The sequence below is a fragment of the Carcharodon carcharias genome, chromosome 16, assembly GCF_017639515.1.
Source record: "Carcharodon carcharias isolate sCarCar2 chromosome 16, sCarCar2.pri, whole genome shotgun sequence".
In the NCBI taxonomy this organism is placed as follows: Eukaryota; Metazoa; Chordata; class Chondrichthyes; order Lamniformes; family Lamnidae; genus Carcharodon; species Carcharodon carcharias.
Window position 1 is genome coordinate 55,989,473 of NC_054482.1, and position 21,465 is coordinate 56,010,937.

Here is a 21,465-nt window from a genome sequence, read left to right on the forward strand (position 1 = left end):
ACTTAAGTTGGACTGGAACAAAGAATGTTCCACATATCCCACAAAAAGGAAGACATAGCTAGATCAATATGGATTTCCGTAGCAACACCTTTCATTTTGGGGAAGTGAATGGAATCAAAGGGGAAGTTGTTCAAAGTAGGAACAAGTTCAGCCAGGGCGGGGAACGTAATGGAAGATGGTGTCTGGTTGGTCCTCCATTCAAGCAAGATCTTTTCATCTCTTTACTTATCTCTTTCCCTTATTAAAGCCATTTTTTCCCATCAAATACATAGTCACTGCTCTTAATCTGTCAGACAGCCTTGGGCAACTGCCATGTGCCCATCATGTCCCGGTCCCATAAAGCACCCTGGAGTATTATTTCTACTTTAATTGCACTACATATATACAAATTTCTGTTGTTAATGGCAACACAGTCATACCTGATACATTTTTCACCTGATGTCTGCACACATGTACTTTATAACTAGTCGGAATCAGCAATGGAATTTTTTTTTGATGGCTTGACCATTATTAGTCCAGGCTACTGAATCCAGTTATAGTACCCAAACTGTTGCTTTGATTGAAATCTTAATTTTAAAAATTAAGTTGGAATGGAATAGTTGTGCATAGGCATTGCATTCAGTGCATGCATGTGAATGTCATTGTCGGTTTTGTTACTGTCCCGGAACAGTCTGAGTGTTTTGTGTAATTTGGCACTCACTGTAATATAAATAGAGCTGGCCAGTGTGATGAGAATTGAAATGAGATGTAAATAATCCAGAATCATATTGCAGGTAAGATAGAAAACAAATTTGTTGCTTGCAAAGCAGACTTCTCCAGGCATGCACAAATAAAAATAATTAATAGACGCCAGCCTCAGAGATAGAACATGGGTCATGGGGCCCACCCCACTCCAGTGATTTGAGCACATAATTTAACCTGACACTTCAGTGTGGAACTGAAGCTATGTTGCACTGTTGGAGGTTACTAACTTTGAATGAACTGTTAAACTGAGACCATCTGCCTCATCTGCTGGATGTAAAAGATCCCATGACACTATTTGAAGAAGAGCTGAGAATTTCTGGTGTCCTGGCCAACATGTATCCTTCTACCAGCGTCACTGAAAAACAGATTATCTGCCCATTTATCTTATTGTTTTCTGCAGGACCTTGTGTGCAAACTGATTTTGATATTTAGATGACAACAGTGACCACACTTCAAAAGTCATTCATTGGTTGTGAAGTGCATTGGGACATCTTCAAGTTGTGCATGATTCTAGTTAAATGCAAGCTCTTTTATAAAGAGCTTGTTAATTTTTAAATTTTTTTTCTGAGAGAGTAATTGCTAGAATGTCATGACACCTTTCAGATTATCACGTGTATTTGAATGAAGTGCAAGTGTACCACAAGTGTATCACATTATATGATAAAGAAAGAACTTGTATTATTGTATATCCCAAAGTGTTTCACATCCAATAAACTTTTTTAAAAAAGTATAGTTATTTGACAGAAATTAGTAAAAAGATTAATCAAACACTTTTGAAAGCATACGTCATTTTAAAAAAAAAAGTTTAATGGCACTTCTGAATATCAACACTGTAGGCAACCTGAATTTTAGTTACCTAAAAAGTGTCAGTATGTTTGCTCTTTGGCATAGGGCACAGGAGAATGATAAAGTTACAAGCGTACAAATTAATGAGCTTTTGTAAAATATCTTACCTCTTCCCGAAGCTTTCTTACACGCATCACCAGTGATAAAAAGCTACATTGGGCAAAAATGGTACTCCAATAATTTAATTTTGGGAGATTGTTTCTCTTACTTCATCAACGTCAATTTCAATTTCACCACAAAGATGGTCTTTATTAATAATTTGATCCATCGTGAGGTACTTTAGTTTCAACGCACATTCCTTGTGTTTATATATTAATAGATCTCGGACCTGCCAAAAAAACAGGTGGGAGACAATGATTGACGTAATAAGCATTGGGGGACGCGAGGGCTAGTTGATTGCAAACCACACGTCCTTTTCAATGCCTTTGCGCATGTTACTGACAGTACACTTGCACTTCATTCAAATACATTCGGTTCGTGAAAGCCAGATGGAGCTGTCAGAGGGAGAGGCACAAACGTGAGGGAGCTAGCCAGGATGGATCTGAGACTGTAAATGTTCATATAGGGCGGCAGGGTAAAGCTGCATGTGGAGATTGTCGCATTGTCTAGGGCTTGACCTTTCTCCATCTCATTGCCTTTAATTGCAGAGGGAGTTGAGCCCTTTTACCGTGGCACGACCTGACACTGGTGGGGAGCGCGGGAAGCCGCCGGGACCGGACCCTGGTGGGGAGCGCGAGAAGCCGCGCGAGCCAGACAACTGGACAATAAAGGCTGGAGCCTCAAGTGGACACTCACCAGCAGCGCGAACTACACTGCCGGACAATAAGAGCAGCAGCCTGACGAGGGCTTCAACGTGTGGTTTTATTTCATTTTTAAAATTCTGCCCCCCCCCCCCCCCTCAGTTTGCAACACAATCAACCGAGGCCAAAACCGGTCTTCCCGATTCTTTGAAAGGTAAGACTTGCTGAATTAACCGATAGACTGCTGAGCTTATGTTCAAATTCCAATTGCTGTACGCGATCTTCGCGCAAATAACAGTTGAGGAGCAACACACTCAGTCAAAACGATTCCTGCTGGTACATTAAAAAATAAACGATGCACAGTGGACGGAGTTTTCACTTCATTGCCAGCTGGGACCTAACTGACATACTGCATTTTCTGTTTCTGTATTTTGATAGACGCACATTGTTTCCAGCATTATTGTGAAGTGTTTTAAAACAAAATAAAGCCTTGTGATTGTGTAGTCCAGTACCAGAACAAACATTTTACAATCGACAATAGGAAATCTGCTGAAACGTTTGTTTCGTGAATTTGTGACCCGAGCCTTTAGCGGTCGGTATTGCATATCTGAAGAGTTTCCTTGCTTGACTTTGTGTAAATGCGAGCAATCTAGACTGAGACAGTTTTCTCCATTTCATTATTTGGGAATGCTTTACAAGTGTGTCAGTCCAGGGGGTCATTTCGAATGATTTCTTTGCGAGAAGGTCCACTTCTCTGTTTTTAGCATTTTGGGATGGAGTGTCAGCACTGAATGTGTTTGATGGTCTGTTCGCTTTGTATCGACGCAGAAAACAAAGGATCATTATTTTCTGGCTTAATTCCCAGTCTTTTAATTTCGTTACGCTTTGCAAAAACATGGTATAACCTATATGTGTCCAATCCTGTACTGTTTTCCGGTTTTGGATTTTGGAGCAAGGTGGGGTAAATCATTATTGCCATCAAACAAGTTTGGTGATTGGCTATGAAGTTTTATATACTGGAATATATCTTTTTTTTGTTTATTTATCTTACGTATGATGCTATTTTGTTTAGTCAAGTTACACGGCTATCTTATCAGGAGAGTGGGTTAGTATCTATAAACTGCAGCTCAGGTATGCTAGGTTTTTAGGTGTTTTCACAAACTCAAAGAAAACTACTGAGTATGGAGACTCGTACGTTACTGGCCCCCGTTTCGTAGCACATTCCAGACAACCTTCAGGTATACTTGGCAGGTTCAGCAAATCTTGTTTTAAAATTGTTTTTCAATCTCTACGTTCAAAGTTGAAATGATTAGGTCTAAATTTCTTTGGCGCTTGTAATGGAAGCAAAAAACGATACAGTTTTCACGTTGGTTTCATTCTGCATACAGCAGGACTTAAATGTCATAAGCTATAATTGGACAAAGTCATATACATTAATAATTTCAATTACTGGCTTCATTTACATTTCTTAATTACCTATTTAGGTAGATAGTTCTTTAGGTAGATAGTATCATGAATGAAGGATCATGCATTGCTTGGATGCCTATTATACAAAGGATATCGAGGCTATGGAAAAGTATTTATTTGGATTCCCTCACCAGTGTAATGTCAGGATGATTTCAGATGGTTTAGTCAAAATGAGAGAATTACAAAACTAGTATTTGTTTGTGTTAAGAATGTTATGGGAGATTTAATAGAATGATTAAAAATGTTGAAATGGTTTCAAATGGAAAATAGTAAAAGATTATTTCCATTAGTTAGTAAATTGGTAAGAAAGAGCACAAGGTTATGATTAATAGTAGAACTGGAGAGGTTAGAAAAATGTTTTCGTACAAAGGGTATCAGAATATGCAATGTGTATTTATAGCTGCTATTGAAACTGACTCAATCATGGCTTCTAAAACCTTGAAGAAAAAAGCAAAGGAATTGGTAATTTCAAGGTGGAGCACACTCTGACATTGACTGTATAGGCTCCTAGTTTGGTGCTGAAATTGCTATTATTTGGGCATCCATTCCTGCCTGTGCAGTTAGAAATAAGGATAACAAGGTGAGTTCACTGAAGTTGGGAGCAAGGAGTCAATATCTAGGGATGTATCTACAACTTATAGTTTTAGACTGTGTTGTGCCTCTCAAACAAAATTCACCAGGCTAGGTAACATGGTCATTGTGTAATGCTATCTGAGGTTCATAGAGTTCAACCAGACCATTGGCGCCCCGTAACTGCTGTGGAATGGGAACTGCAAGAGTTGAACAGCCTGTATAATGGTTTTCCCCAGACATTTCCACACAGGCATTTGAGTTAATTAACTCCTATTCACAGCTTAAATTTGAAATACCTGGGTCATTTAAAAAAATGTGTTCTTACAAAGATTTCATTTCCATGGTATAATGCAGCTTTATCTTCATTTTTTTTATGAATCCGCCTGTTCAGCAATGGCAGAGTTGCAATAATTGACTCTTCTGATTGGTACTGTCCTCACTGGTGCAGTATGCAGTTAATGGTGATGTGAACGTGCAGGCATGCTGCACACTTAATTACTGTTGAGTGGGGGAAAACCGATCTGTACATTCAATCTCAAAAGCATGGAGTGCTATTCAGTGGCCACTAACAGTTAATGATACTTCTAATATAATCTCATCCATGCTTTGTTATCTCCAGTCTTAAATATACCTATGTATTCCTGGCCGGCCTCCCATCTATCAGGGTTCATAAGCTTGAGCTTATCCTAAAGTGTGTTGCCTATGTTTTAACCCTGACCAAATCTCTCTCACTCTCATCACCCCTCAGCTTGCTAACTTCCATTGGCTTCTGATCCACCAGTGCATTATTTAAAAGTATCATCCTTGTGTTCAAATCTCTGTATAGCCTCACCCCTCTCTATCCCTGTAACCTAATTCAACTCTACAATCTCCCAAGAACTTTTTTGTCCTCAACTCTAGACTTTTGTAAGACTTGCACCATTGATAGTCATGTCTTTTGGTTCCCTTCCAAAACATCCCTATTTCCACCTCACTCCTTTTTAAAATGCTTCTTAAAACTTACCTTTTTGACATAAGCTTTTAATCATCATCCTAATATCTTGTTTGACTCAGTTGGTGTCAATTTTTGCTTTGTGTTCATACCAAGTGCCTTTAGACATTTTCTTGCATTAAAAGCACCATGTAAATGCAAGTTGTTGTTGATTTTGTCATAATAATGGGGTTGTCAACTTTTTCAGTTCAAAGTTGAGTTGTTGTTTAGTAGAGTGTGTGTTTATATATTTGACCTAGTGAATTTTAGCTTGTACTACTAGTCCTTGGACCTATCCCTCGGATCCTCTGCAAGCTGAATTCCTACTCTCAGTATAATGTAGTAAAAGATTGAACAGCAGTCATGTGCTTTGGTACAAAGACATAGAGAACATAGGAACAGGAGTAGGCCATTTAGCCCCATGAGCCTGTTTAGACACACTATATGATCATGGCTAATTTGCAACTAAACCTCATATACCTGCCCAGGTTCCAAATCCTTTAATGCCTTAGCAAAAATCTATCAATTTTGTTTTTAAAATTAACAATAAATCCAGCATCAATTGTCATTTGTGGAAGAAAGTTTCAAACCTCTACCACCCTTTGTATGCAATTTGTAGGGAGCACCTTTTTATGCAGCTCTACAACAGCTTCAGTAGTTGATTACAGAACATTATTTGGTACACACTGGGAGAAAGCAATGGAAAAGCATGTCATCCATGAAAATAGATAGAGAAACTGAATCTTTTATTTGTTATATTTTTACTTAATTTGTGCCTTAATAGTGAATTTCAATGCTTGCCCATTTTAATTCTCCAGTATTGCTGCTTCATTAGTTCTTCAGTGACCCACAAGTAGTTTAGTTTAGTTAAGTCAGTGTACATTAATAGATCTGCACCATGAGTTAGAGGATAGTTTCCTAAAGGAGGGAGGATCTTTTGAGTTCCAAAACTGCAAGATGCAAGTCTATAAGTTGGAACCTGTTTACTACTTGAAAAGAGTTTGTGTTATCAAGAAATTGTAACATTTTTCTGACGTACTCAAAGTCAGGCTGTAATTGGATTAAAAGCTAGAGTGACTGCAAGGGTCTCAAGTCAACAGTAAGAAGTTGTTTTGATATGTTAATGAACCAAGAGGAGCTTCAATCAGAGTTTTACATAAAGCAATAACAGGAATAGTTTGAATTAAGTTGTTTTAGTTCAAAGGGTTATATATGCAGGTTGCAAAAAGGTGTAAGGAAATAATTTAAAGGTGGGTAAATTTGTTTTTATATGTCTGAGCTAAAGTAAGGAACGATTTGAATTCTGGGAAGAAAACATTTCTGACGAGACTGGTTGAGATAATGGAGAGATCAAAGGGAAGGAATGCATTTGTGGAAATACTGAAGCATATGTGAGAGGGTAATTGCTTAGATCTCCCAGAAGACAGCAGGCTAGCTGGTCAGAATTCCAAGAAGACAGTGTGAACAAGGCCAGGCTTGAAGACCCAGTTACTGCCAGCCTCAAAGGACACCCCAAGGTAAAAGCACTGTGTGGTTAAAAAGTATTAGACTTCTCCATATCCTAAAATCTCTGGATAGTTGTTGAACAGAAAATGGGGAGGTTAGCTCTGACGGTAGTTAAGATTTGTGGAACTGTTTTAAAGTACTGTTTACTGTGTGAAGTCATTCATGTGTTTAAGTGTAATTGTGTTTTATTTGTTTATTCTTTCAGTAAATGTTTACTTTACCATAAAATCATCACAAGTAGTCGGGACATCATTTCCTGATTTCAGAACCGCTCCTTGTACTATGCAAATTGCAAAAAACATTTTGGCAACTGTTTCAAGTTTTCCCTTGGGATTTGAGCAGCTCAACATTTACCATCCTCCATGCCATAACAGTGTCTTCAACTATGTAGCAGGGGTGAGAACTACTGGAAGATTTTCTAAATTTCAAATTAAGAACTAGACCTCTGAACCTGTTTTGACATTTATCACCTGCGGTTTTTTTTGTTTTTACCATTCCATTTTAAACATTGCCACTGTCGTACCACTTAGCTGATGTCAGTAGGAGAAGTGACAACAAAGATTTAAGAAGAAAATACAGTAAGTCCTCACTTAAGTTGTGGTTGCGTTCCTGAAAATCATGACTTTAAACGATGGGAACCAATGTTAAAATTGTAGTTAGGTTCTGTGCCTTCCTTACCAGGAAAACAAATTAAAACATTGTACCCACTAAGTTGAAATATTTTACATTACTGAATTCCTACATGGGTAAATGAAATAACTTGTATATTTTTAAAACTTATTTTATTTTAAAAGAAAATAAAACGTTTTCTACTTGCAGTACTGCTTGCTTGCTGCCGATCTGGCTGCCGCTTCCCAATCCTCCTGGTCAATGCAGATCCTCCCCCTCCCCACCCCCTGAGTGTGGCCTTTCCCCATTCCCCAACCCTCTGAATTGCAGCCCCCTTCCCTTAGCTTCCTAGTTCCAGTCTCTCCCATAAGGGAAAACATCCTTTCAGCAACAGTCCTGTCAAGTACCCTCAGGATCTTATGTTTCAATAAGATCACCTCTCATTCTTCTAAACTCTAGTGGCTACAGACCTAAACTGCTTAACCTTGCCTCACAGGATAACCCCTTCATCTCAGGAATTGCTGAAGTGTGATGGGAGACTCCACTTGCCTGGATTTGTGCAGCTCTGACCACACTCAAGAAGCTCCTCACCATCCATGATAAACAGTCTGCTTGATCGGCACCCAAACCATCAGTTTAAACATTCACTCCTCCACCACTGACACACAGTGGCAACAGTGTGTACCATATACAAGATGCATTGCAGCAACTCACCAATGCTTTTTCGACTGCACCATGCCTCTATCACCTAAGATCAGCAAGGACTACATACACATGGGAACACTACCAGCTGCAAATTCCCATCCATGCACACACCATCCTGATTTGGAACTATATTGCCATTCCTTTGCTGCCTTTGGATCAAAATCCTGGAACACCCTAACAGCACTGTGGGTGTACTTGCACCAGATGGACTGCAAGAGTTCAAGAAGGCAGCTCATCACCACCTCCTCAAGCGCAATTAGGGATTGAAAGCAAATGTTGGCCTTGCCAGTGACACCCACATCCCATGAAAGAACAAAAAAAAAGATATTTCATGAATAAGTCCAATATCCACACTGGCATGAACCATTCTTCCTGGCAGCTGTTCCAACTGCTAATTAATCTTGTGTGCTAAATATAATCTTTGCAAATTTGAGCCTTTGCCCTCATTCTGCTGCCCTGATATATCTGAAAGTATTGCCTCCACTTAATAGGAACAGAAAATAAAGAATCATATGCCTCTGAAGCCCCCTTGAGATTTTAAAAAATTCATTCATTGGATGTGGGCATTGCTGGCAGGGCTCTTGAGAAGGTGGTGAGCCGCTGCTTTGAACTATTGCAGTCCTTGTGGTGACGTATACCACAGTTGTTAGTTAGGGAATTCCATTTGACCATGAGCAATGAAGAGATGGTGACATATTTCAGGATGATATGTGACTTGGTGGAAAACTTGGAGATGGTGGTGTTCCATGCCCTTGCTGCCCTCATCTGTCTTCCTTGCTGCCCTCATCTGTCTTGATCGAGGACACGTGTTTGTGTGATGTTGTCAAAGAAACCTTGACGAGTTGCTCCAGTGTTTTTTTGTTTATTGCATATAATTTTTAAAAACATGAGCGATGAGTCAACTGGCACCTAAGATTTCCCTCGCCATCCACCTTGGCAAGTTCTATCTCACTGTTGTGTATTTATTGTGTAAGTTTACATGCCATATTTAGTATGTTGCATTTTTCCATATTGAACTTCTTTACTACAGATCAACCCAAATACAAATCCTGTTATCTCTCTTCATAAGATGGTTGTTGCTTCTTCTAACTGACAATCTGCCACAGCTTGGTGTTAGCTATGAATTTAAATAACTTATGTATTGGAAATTGCAATTCCACATTATCTATATATACCAGAGCATGAATCATTCTAGCATGAACTCCTCTTTCTTCCCTCCACTGCAACCTAGCTTACCTTACAACCACATTTTGCTTCATTCCCTTTTACCTTATTGCCAGGACTGCATAATTGCGGCTATGAGGAAAGATTGGATAGGTTAGGGTTGTTCTCCTTGGAACAGAGGAGGCTGAGGGGAGATTTGATTGAGATGTACAATTTGTGAGGGGCCAGGATAGAGTGGATGGGAAGGGCCTATTTACTTTAGCAGAGAGGTCAGTGTCTAGGGAGCGTAGATTTAAAATGATTTGTAGAAGAATTAGAAGGGAGATGATTTTTTTTTCACCCAGAGAATTGTAGGGGTCTGGAACTCACTGTCTGAAAGGGTTTTAGAGGCAAAAGCCCTCAACTCATTTAAAAACTGCCTGGATAGGCACCTGAAGTGCCATAACCTGCAGGGCTACAGACCAAATGCTGGAATGTGGGATTAGGCTGGGTGGCTCATTTTTTGGCCAGCGCAGACAAGACGGGCCAAGTGGTTCTATGATTAATACTTTATAGACATGCATTAACATTTTTATCTGTGCAAAAGGGCTTATTCCAAGAACTGAATTTGCACCTGGGAGCAGTACTCACATTGTGCACATCCCAGGCAATTGAACATTAATTCTGATAGATGGTAAATTATGGACAGTCATTCAGTTTTCTGGGATGTGCTTGCTGTGTACACCAGTCTCCACTCGGGGTGCTAAATCATGGTATTACCCATAATATCTAGGTATAGTAGCATTGCACAGGATTCAACAGAAACCCTTGTTATTACAATTAGCATATTGAATTGAAACAATTTCTCTTGTTCTTATTATGATTGCATTGCTGAAGAAAAACACTCTATTCGGCCGTGCAATACTCTAAACCAGGTTTATTAAAAGTAAAAAAGTAGACTATAATGGAAAACCAATAAAGAAGTTTAATTCACTCTGCCTCCTGAATTGCAAATGCAATGGAAGATGAAACATTTTACTAATTCTCAGTAATAGTAAATCTGGACCCCGATCTGTAGTGTAACAACCACAAAGCTTCTAGTTTCCATCTCCTTCTTGCTACACAACTTGAAACCACTTTGAAGTTTAAGCTTCCTCCCCCAAGTGATGTTGAAGATTAATTAAAACAGCTCTGTGATCAGATCTTCAAGACTTCAGTAGACATCCTGGGATACTGTGAGCACCATCACCAAGACTGGTTTGATGAGAATGATGAAAACATCTCATCTCTCTCAAACAGAAACAGCTTGCACATGCAAGTCTTCTAGCAGCCCCAGAGTTGTCAACCAAGCATCAAACCTATAAAAATGTTAAACACAGGCATACTTTAAGGAAAACGCAGAATGACTGGTGGAACAGCTGATGAGCTGCAATATCTAGCTGAGATGCCTGATTCGTGTTTTTTCAATGTGATGAAGAAAGTATATTGCCCATCCACCACTGGTTCTCCTTAACAGCTAATGGAAATGAGCTAATCGCTGATAATGCAGCTGTAATAGAAAGATGATGTGAACACTTTGCCAAGCTCCTCAACAGGGACTCCTACATCTCAACAGAGGCCAAAATGGCCAAGTGGTTATGGTACTGGGTTTGTAACCCCAAGATCAAGAGTTCAAATCTCACAATGGCAAACTATGAAACAATGTAACTTCATCTGAAACAGATGGAAACGGGTTTGTACTCAAGAGTTACACCTCAACAGATTCTCTGCATCAAATTGAGCAATTGGCTAAGAAAGAAAGCCTGTCTCTTCCTCCTCCCAATGAAGAGGTGAAGATGACAATCAAATCAACTAAACAAGGAAAGTCCCTGGCCCAGGCAGCAATCCAGCAGAGATTTGGAAGTGTAACAAACTTGACAGCTGTCTTTAGGAATACATGGGATCAGGGAAAAGTTCTGCAGGACTTCAGGAATGCCAACATTAGCACGTGGAAGCAGAAAGGGTTCAAAAATGTATGTGGCAACTACTGAGGAATATGCCTTCTCTCAATTACAGGAAAGATCCTTAAAAGGGTCCTCTTCGAGTCTACAAAGCCTTGTAAATGATGTCCTGCTGGAATTGCAGTGTGGTTTTGGGGCTAACTGTGGGACAGCTGATTATGGTATTTGCAGCAAGGCATCTATGAGAAAAGTGCAGACAGCAACTTTAGGATCTATATATGCTGCTCACGGATGTAACAAACTTTTTGACAGTGAAAGTTGACAGTGTGCCATGAACTTAATGGGGTATAAATAGGGTAAAAGCAGAGAGGATGTGGATTAATGGGATAGAAGAAGGGCTTTCGCTAAGGCAAAGATATCAAAGATACAAGTCAAGGACTGGATGAGGAAATTTACACCTCCAGAAGTACAGTAGTGAATGGGGAGTGAAAAGTTAGACAGTTGAGAGTTTCAAGTTCAATTGTAAGTCATATCACTATCCCCATTTTGAGAACCACAACAATGTTAGATGACTATGTTGTACTCATACAAGGTGATGCTCTATCACAACAGAAATGCATTTTTCTCTCAAGTTGATTGTAATCACACAGAGGGACGAGAATTCAACTTTTCAGTACATGTACTCCTATACAAATATGATTGTAGGTTTCATAAACCCCAGATAATCTTCAAATATTCACCCGACATGACAAGTTAGGTAGCGATTGGAAATTCTTCCTGCATGTCATTTGCTAGGTATTGTGCAGCTCTGGTGCCTCAATTTCTGTCTTTACACTCACTGCTGTGGTGGCATATCCTAGATTGTTCTTAATATATGGAACATGGCTCAGTGTACAAACAAATATTTTTTTGACTATTTTTCTTGTTTAGCCTAATGGAAATATCCTCTTTAGACTTTTTAATGGTTTTTCAAATAAGGGTAGCCTAGATGCAACTTTTACACATTTTTGTCCTCTGTACATTTTGGATATAAACTTTGTTAAATGAACTGGTTTCAGATATGTTGTACAGTTGGTGCACTGAATTATATAAACTAGTTAAGTGGTTCTTATTGATTTTGAAGAGTGCTTTCCTGTGTAGCTTAGTACTATGTTAGAAACTAGAGGAGCACTTTATATAGGAGCAGAACAAATTAGTCTGATTACTATTGCAGTGTGATGGGGCACATTCTGATGTTCTGATTTTAAAAGGAAAGGTGAAAGTAAAGCCCATGCTGTAATTCTGTGTGGGGTTTGAATCGTAATATTGCATTTGCAGCATTAATCTTTTTAAGGAAATGTGGTGTTTTACAACCATAACCTTAGTTGTCTTCAGTTACAGGGTAGGAAGCCATGGGATACAATGTTTAGTCTATTATTAAGCTTTTAAAATTATTTGTAATGTGATTTTCATTTATGGATTCTGGAAGTTTTCTTTCTTTTAGGAAGCTTATCTTTTAAAAAAAAACTTTCATTAAAACTTGGTGAAATGAAAAGGCTAATTCTTAGTTAACAGATTATATTCAACTGTACCATGCTCGTGAAGCCAAAAATCAGAATATGAATTGATATTGCTGTTAGACTAGCAACTCAAAACTGAATTCATCCTGCTTCAAGTGTAAATTTTGCACTGGATTGTTACCATAACACTAGTGTACCAGTCCCAATAATCTGCACAATACTTGTTTTTCTTCCTCCTTAGGCCCTCGAGAGACTTTTTTAATATTGTAGCGTCTAGAGTCACCTCATGAGTGAAGTCCAATCAGCCTTGGTAATGACAGAAGTTTATTTCACCTCTAGTCCTGTAGAAAAGTAAGTGACCAGCCATGCATACTAAAGGCGCCAGTATTGGCTAAAACTCCAAGCACCATTAAACTCACTAATGCCATGCATGACAACTAGCACTTCAAGTTTGCAATGAAACTGGACACTAAACATGGAACATGCTGGCTTCAAATTAAATGGCACTCTATCATGTCAATTCAATCTCGTGATGCATATTGCTGTTTTGCTCTAGCAGTTTAATCTTTCATAATTCTATCGGATGTGATGGAATTGTGGCTAGAAATAAACACTATACTCAATGTGCTTGTATCACAACTCAGAATCACTGTCTGTCATTTCATTACTACTTTAGAGGGTTAACTACTTGTGGTGAGTAAGTGCACAATTTAACGATGAGCCTTTGAGAAATAAATGTTGTATTATGAACGTTGCTGTTAAATGTTGACTCAGAATTACACCATATTTTATGCATAATTCACCTATGCTTATCAATTACAGTGCAACTTTGCAAGTTTTTTTTTATTCAATTAATATTTTTTCCTGGAATTCTAGTAAAGCTTCTTAATAATGAAACAACTATGTTTAGTGCTTCTGGTACCTTTCTCTATAAACTGAAATGAACAGTTATGGAAAATTTATTACATGGAATATTTTCTTTTTCCTGTTTTGGCCGATTTATGTGGAAAATCGATTTGAGGCAATGTCAAGACCATAGTTGTATCAACTTCACATCTTTACAGTGGTTACTCATCAGGATTGTTAGTTTTTATTGTTGCAGTATGTTGTTTATTAGCCACTTTCAAAAGGAATAATACGAAATCTTATATTTGTGCGCGCTTTGTATGCTTATGTCTGCAAATTGAGCATCTGTGTAGATCCTGCTATATTGTGCATAACTGAAGCACTACAGATTATGTTTGAGCAAAGGCAAATATCCAATAAATGACTGAACTGAACAGAAATGGCTAGTTTCCCGGTCAAGCAGATGTAACAACCATTTTAGCACACGACAAATATATTGCTATTTTAGCATGAAAAAACCCAGCTTGCTCTAAAATCGCACTGGTTGAGACTGGTTCATGGAGATGGGAGTATAGTGGCTATGTTACTGGAGGCATGGACAAATGATCTAGCGACATGAGCCAGAATTCTACGGTCTCCCCCTCCTGGGGATCAGACAGTTGTGGTGGGGTTGGGAGGAGGGGGGATATAAAATTGGGAACTGTATCAGTGGTGCTGTTCCTGGTGCCTACCTGCCCCTACAGCAGTTTTACTAGCGACGAGGGAGTTGTTGGTCTCGCTCGCCCATGGGCAAATTAATCATCCCATAAGGGCCTCCTCCCAGCACTGCTGGGATTTTACCTGTGGTGGAGGGTGGTTGGCATCAAGTGTCCAGCCTGCCAGGTAAAACCTGGCAGACTGGAGGCTGGGAAATTGGGTAGTGGGGAGGCAGGGTGGGGGGGGGAGGTGGTGTGGTGATTGGATGCCTCCTTTTTGGGCCCCTGTGTCCATCAGAGCCCCCCACAAGTTATTTATCCACCCTGCTTTTCCCCTTCTGGCCCCTCACCCCCTCGCCGGGCCTGCCAGCCTGGCCCTGGCAACGTCCTGGACTTACTTTCGCCGGGGCTCCATCGCAGCTCGCTTCTTTTGGGGACTTGCCTGCAGTCCCAGCAGTGGCCACTGCTGGTGGCACTGCTAAGACCAGAGAACTGCCAGCTATATGACTGGCAGCTCTCAGAGATGGCACTTCCTCCTTGGTGGGGGCAGAAGGTCCACTGCAAGCCAATTAATAGGCTGATGGCCATTAAATGGCTGTGGGGTGAGCTGGCAAATGGAGGCTGGCTGCTCCTGGACTTCTATGCTGGGATGGGGACCCCATGTAAAATACAGCCCATGAGGTCAAATCGGACTACAGCAGCTGGCGAATTTAAATTCAATAAATTTTTAAAATCTGGAATCAAAAGTTAGTATCTGTAATGATAACCACTGAACTACCAGATTGTCTAAAAATCCGCCTGGTTCACTAATGTCTTTTTAGGGAAGGAAATATTTCACCCTAGCCTGGTCTGGCCTATCTGTGATTCCAGACTTGTAGTAATGTGGTTGACTATTAACTGCCCTTTGAAGTGGTCTAGCAAGCCACTCAGTTGTATGTAAGTTGAATAAGAATAAAACCAGGCAGGCCACCTGGCATTGACCTAGATAGTAGACATAACAAAGGCACACCCTGCCAGTTGACTCTGCAAAGCTCTCCTCACTATTATCTAGGGAGTTGTGCTAAAATTTGGAGAGCTGTCCGACAGACCAGTCAAACAACAGCCTGACAAAGGTATGATTCTGTAAGAATGTCCATCAGCCAACATTTCAGATCCCTCCATCACCATACCCGGGTATATTCTGTCACACTGGCTGATTAGACCCACCAGAGGGGGTGGCACAGTGGTATACAGATGGGAGGGAGTGGCCATGGGAGTGCTCAAAATTGACTCTGAATACCATGATGTCTCATGGCATCAGGTTGAACATGGGCAAGGAAACCTCCTGCTGATTGCCAGCTTCCCTCAGCTGATGAATCAGCACTCCTCCATGATGAACACTATTTTGATGAAGCGCTGAGGGTAGCAAAGGGACAGAATGTACTCTTGGTAATGAGTATTGAACTCCCCTACCCAGAGTGGCTCACTAGCGCCACTACTGATCAAGCCGGCCAAATCCTGAAGGACATAGCTACTAGATTGGGCCTATGGTGGTGCGAGAACCAACATGAGGGAAAAACTACTTGACCTTAGTCTTCACCAATTTACCTGTTGCAGATGCATCTCTATTGGTAGAAGTGACCATCACACAGTCCATCGTCAAACTTGAGAACACCCTCCATCATGTTGATGGCACTATTACTGCTCTGATTGGGATGGATTCAGACAGATCCAGCAGTTTAAAACTGGGTCATTGTTAGCAGTGAATTGTATTCTACCACAATTTGTACCCACATGGCCTAGCATATTCCTCACTTTACCATGACCAACAAACAAGATGATCTACCATGGTTCAACAAGGATTGTAGAAAAGCATGCCAGGAGCAGCATCAGGGTATCTAAAAAGGTGCCAACTAGAGAAGCTACAACTCAGGGCAACATGCAGGCAAGACAGCAGAAACAGTATGTTTTGGATAAAGCTAAGTGAACCCACAGCCAAAGGTCAGATCAAAGCTTTAAGTCCTGTCACATCCAGTCATGGATGGAACAACTAAATGGAGGAGGAAGCTCCATGAACATCCCATCTTCAACTGTGGTGGAGACAAACACATGGATGCAAAGGACAAGGCTGGATCATTTGCAACCACCTTCAGCCAGAAGTGCCAAGTAGATGACCCATCTTGGCATCCTCCTGAGATCTCCAGCTAATTTGGTCCACTTCACGTGATATCAAGAAATGTCTGAGTGTACTGGATACAGCAAAGGCTATAGGCCCTGACAAATCCCCAGTTATAATGCTGAAGACTTGTGCTCCAGAACTGGTTGCACCACTAGTTAAGCTGTGTTGGTATGCATGGGTTTTGGGATATCTATTTACTTAAACAAAAAAGGGAAAATCGTTATACTTCCAAATTACAAATTGTATGTTAACCATTTTGCAATTTGCTTTAATAAATCAATTATTTTGATTGAAAGAAGCCTGGTTAAAGTCTTTTTATGTTGGGTAAACAGCTGGCCAGTTTGGTGGAGGAATTAAATATTTAAATAAATACTTAAATTATTGCTGGTGTTGCCACAAATGAAGGCTGTAGATTCTAGTGTCACAGATTTCGGTTGCTGCACCCCCTGCCCCAAAGATTAGTGTCTGCTCTGGATGTTATTCTCCTCAAACAGCTGCCTTTTTAGACAAATACCAATGAAATGTGCATTCGGCAACTTCAAAACCAAGCAAAGAGTTTACCATTTCCTCTGGGAAATCTGACATGATATCATACGTGACTTGCTCTGTGAATCATCTGGTTCCACATCCTCAGACTGTCCACAGTACTTCCTTCTCCCAGCCCCTTTGCCCTTTCACCCAGTGAATGGACCTGAGCTAGTGGAAGTGTAAAAACAAGTGACCCAGGGGCACTGCAGAGAAAGTTGGGGTTGAGGAACCTGGCAGCATCGAGAGACTCTTGTGGGAAGTCATAATCCCGATCTTCTGCTTCATCATTTTTGTCCTCATCATATTCTCATTGCCTTTGAGGAAGAAGTTCCTATCCTCTTTCTGTGTCTTACCATTATGTTCCTCTACATAATTTTCTGCCAAGTTGCTTGCTGTGATTGACTTGTCGTAAAGGAGGGCATGAACCGCAAATGAGTAAGCAGATTCGTTTGTGATCAAGAAGGAGGAAAGAAAGCTCCTGGCTAAGTACCACTTCAGAGAGGTGCTATGATGAAAATCAGTGCCTGGGCCCACCTCACACAAACTCGTGTTTTCCCATGAATCCTCCATTTCACATGGTTTGAGCTGAGTGCCTTCCCATCAACTCTATCATTGCTCGTCACAGGAGTCAGCTCTCTAATCTGTATCATACCCTTCCAGTCCTTTTGATTTTTGTAGACAGTGTACACAAGTTTCTACTCTAATAATGGACTGCCTGGAAATGTGATGGAGGCAGGTTCAATTGAGGCATTCAAGAGGGCATTGGACGATTATTTGAATAGAAACAATGTGCAAGGGTACGGGGAAAAGGCAGGAGAATGGCACTAAGTCATAATGCGCTTTTAGAGAGCCGGTGTAGACGTGATGGGCTGAGTGGCCTCCTGCCCCATAACAACTCTGTGATTCATGGACTAAATCTAGCATTTGAAAGATGTCTTCCGGTTACAATCAGACAGCTGAGATTATGCATCTGCTGTTATTGCCTTGTTAAAGTATAGGAAGGGATTTTAAGCTCGTCTCCAAAACCTGATTACTGTTAGAGGAGTTGGCATTCTTGTAATATATAGGGATGGATTTTTCAAATATGTGTCCACTCACACTGGCAAGGCAACAGGATTTATCTAAAGCAAATGTGGAACCATTTAAAAATTTCATCGCTGTGCTTGGGAAATGTCCACCTACATTTTTCAACATCTGTAGAAAGTCTTATAGTTAAAGTTAATTAGATAGCAGTTTTCTGAAGGCTGTAAAATATGTTCCTCATCGAGAATATTATGTTATATGAGATATCCTTGAAGGATGAGGAACAGTAGAAGTCTATTAGGGAAATCTAGTTAAATGAAACAACATTAAAGAAAAGCCATATCATAAAGAAAGCAGTACCACTCCAACATTGACGTAGACACTGTTTCTCAGGATGTTTTTGATACAACTCTGTTCTTTGTGTGGCCACATTTGCAACCAAAGTCCATGATGTAGAAAGGTAGAGAAAATAAGTACAGCTCTGAAATTCTATTCAACCCCTTATTCCAAGGTTCACAAGATATTTGCCAGATGAACCGATACATTGTATGTGATTGTCAAGAGAAGAAGGACATACGAAAATGCGAACCAATGAATTAGGAACAGGAGTAGGCCACTCAGCCCTTCGAGTCTGCTCCACCATTCAATAAGATCATGGCTGATCTGATTTTAACCTCAACTCCACATTCCTGCCTACCCCAATAACCTTTCACACCCTTGCTTATCAAGAATCTGCGAACCAATGAATTAGGAACAGGAGTAGGCCACTCAGCCCTTCGAGTCTGCTCCACCATTCAGTAAGATCATGGCTGATTTGATTTTAACCTCAACTCCACATTCCTGCCTACCCCAATAACGTTTCACACCCTTGTTTATCAAGAATCGATCGACCTCTGCCTTAAAAATATTCAAAGCTTCTGCCTGCACTGCCTTTTGAGGAAGAGGGTTCCAAAGACTCGCAACCCTCGGAGAAAAAAATTTCTCCTCATCTCTGTCTTAATATTTTTAAACAGTGGCCTCTAGTTCTAGATTCTCCCACAAGAGGAAACATCCTTTCTACATCCACTCTGGCAAGTCCCCTCAGGATCTTATATGTTTCAATTAAGTCGCCTCTTAGTCTTTGAAACTCCAGTGGATACAAACCTAGCCTGTCCAGCCTTTCCTCTTAAGACAACCCACCAATTCCAGGAATTAGTTTAGTAAACCTTCTCTGAACAGCTTCTAACACATTTACATCCTTCCTTAAATAAGGAGATGAATGATGTACACAGTACTCCAGATGTAGCCTCACCAATGCCCTGTATAAATGAAGCATAACCTCCCTAAGCTTGCATTAAATTCCCCTCACAATAAACAATAACATTAAGAACATAAGAAATAGGAACAGGAGTAGACCATTCAGCCCCTCAAGCCTACTCCACCATTCAATAAGATCATGGCTGATCTTCATGTGTTTCGATTTCCACGTTCCTATCTAACCCCGATGACCTTAGATTCTTGTTAGGCAAGGGAATCTACCTACCTCTGCCTTAAAAATATTCAATGACACCACCTCCACCACCTTCTGAGGCAGAGAATTCCAAAGTTGCGCAACACTCAGAAAAAAAATCTCCTCATCTCTGCCCTAAAAGGATGACCCCTAATTTTAAAACAGTGCCTCCCTAGTTCTGGACTTGCCCACATGAGGAAACATCCTTATCGAGACCGTTCAGGATCTTGTCTACTTCAATCAAATCACCCCTCACTCTTCTGAACTCCAGTGGAAATAAGCCCAGTCAGTCCAACCATTCCTCATAAGACAACCCACTCATTCCAGGTATCAATCTAGTAAACCTCCTTTGAACTGCCTCAGATGCATTTCCATCCTTCCTTAAATAAAGAGACCAAAACTGCACACAGCATTCTAGGTGCAGTCTCACCAGTGCCCTGTATAACTGAAGCATAACATCCTTCCTTTTATGTTTAATCCCTCTTGTAATAAAGGATAACATTCCATTAGCCTTCTTAATTACTTGCTGTACCTGCATTCTTTTTTGTGACTCATGTGCTAGAATACCTAGATCCCTCTGCACCTCAGAGTAATGCAGCCATTCTCCATTTTTTGTTTTTCCTGCCAAAGTGAACAACTTCACATTTTCCCACATTAAGTTCCATTTGCCAGATCTTTGCCCACTCACTCAACCTATCTATCTCCATCTGCAACCTCCTCATGTCCTCTTCACAACATACTTTCCTACTTATCTTTGTGTCATCTGCAAATTTAGTTACCACGTCTTCATTCCCCTCATCTAAGTCATTGATGTAAATCGTAAAAAGTTGAGACCCCAGTACAGACCCCTGTGGGACACCACTCGTCACATCCTGCCAATCAGAAAAAAGACTAATTTATGCATATTCTTGGCTAACATTCTATTAGCTTTCCTAATTACTTGCTGTACCTGCATGCTGGCCTTTTGTGATTCAAAGACTTTATGCCAATAAAGTACTTTTGAAATGTAAAGAAACACAGTAGCCACTGTGTGCATAGCAAAGTCTCACAAACAGCAATGTGATCATTGCTCCAGAAATTGCAGGGTTTCTATGGCAAACTGTCAGTTTATCCATCATTACCCCTCTGAATCTGATCACAACCTCAGGATTTAGCACAAATGTAGATTAACACAGAAATCCTGAAGTTGCAGTCTGTCATCACTGCCTTGCCACAGGTTATGCTGCGGATCCCACATTCCCAGAGTCAGCAATCAGTGAAATCAATTGATTTGTTGAGAACTTCCCCCTTTTCCCCCCATCATGTTACTGTTAGAAACCCTGTTAAAAGTCAAGTCTTGTATGATGAGGTATAACTGGGCTTTTAATGGCGATCTAAATAATAACTATTACTGGTCATCCGATCAGGTCCTGAAAAAATAATTTTATATTTGTTAAATGTCTCTATTATGATTAATTACTGTGTTTAAAAAAGTTTTAAAAAATTAACATTTGTGCATGATAATTCAACCTCTACTGTCACCCCATGTGTATGTTCCAATGTTTATTTCTCACGCTGTAAAATTTTTATATTGTGATTTGATTATTTGTGCTTTTCATTTCCCAGTTGGCTATGTGTGAGAATTCTTTAATGTGTATGGCTGCTTGGACAGCTTGATGATATCACTGCAACTAGATGCTGGGAATCTGCATTAAACATTGCTAGAAGCAATGTCGAGAGAGGTGAAGTTCTCACACAAGATTGCTCGATCTCTCAGCGAGGATTTCTTCAAGGTCCGTAGAAAGTGCCCTTGCTTCACTACTAACTGCAAAATCTGGGCCATTGCATTTTAAGTGATGTTGGTTGAAGAATAATATTGGCCAGGACACTGGGAAAATTCACTCTCTCCTCTAAGTAGTGCCATAGATTTTTTTTACATCCATTGGAGTGGAGATGACAGACAAGGCCTTGGTTTAAGATCCTGTCCAAGAGATGCTACCTCCAG

At 40.3% G+C, this 21,465-nt stretch overlaps 1 protein-coding gene across 2 annotated transcripts in view; it reads left to right on the forward strand.

Moving 5' to 3' along the window:
• Positions 1–2,075: 2,075 nt before the first annotated feature.
• Positions 2,076–21,465, forward strand: part of pde4ba (phosphodiesterase 4B, cAMP-specific a) — a 753,168-nt gene continuing 733,778 nt past the window's right edge. The window contains exons 1-2 of one of the 2 annotated variants that reach the window (XM_041207962.1): positions 2,076–2,544; positions 12,984–13,093. The gene's annotated coding sequence lies outside the window, so the exon portion shown is untranslated. The remainder of the gene's footprint in view (positions 2,545–12,983; positions 13,094–21,465) is intronic. The other variant, XM_041207961.1, reaches the window with a different exon arrangement.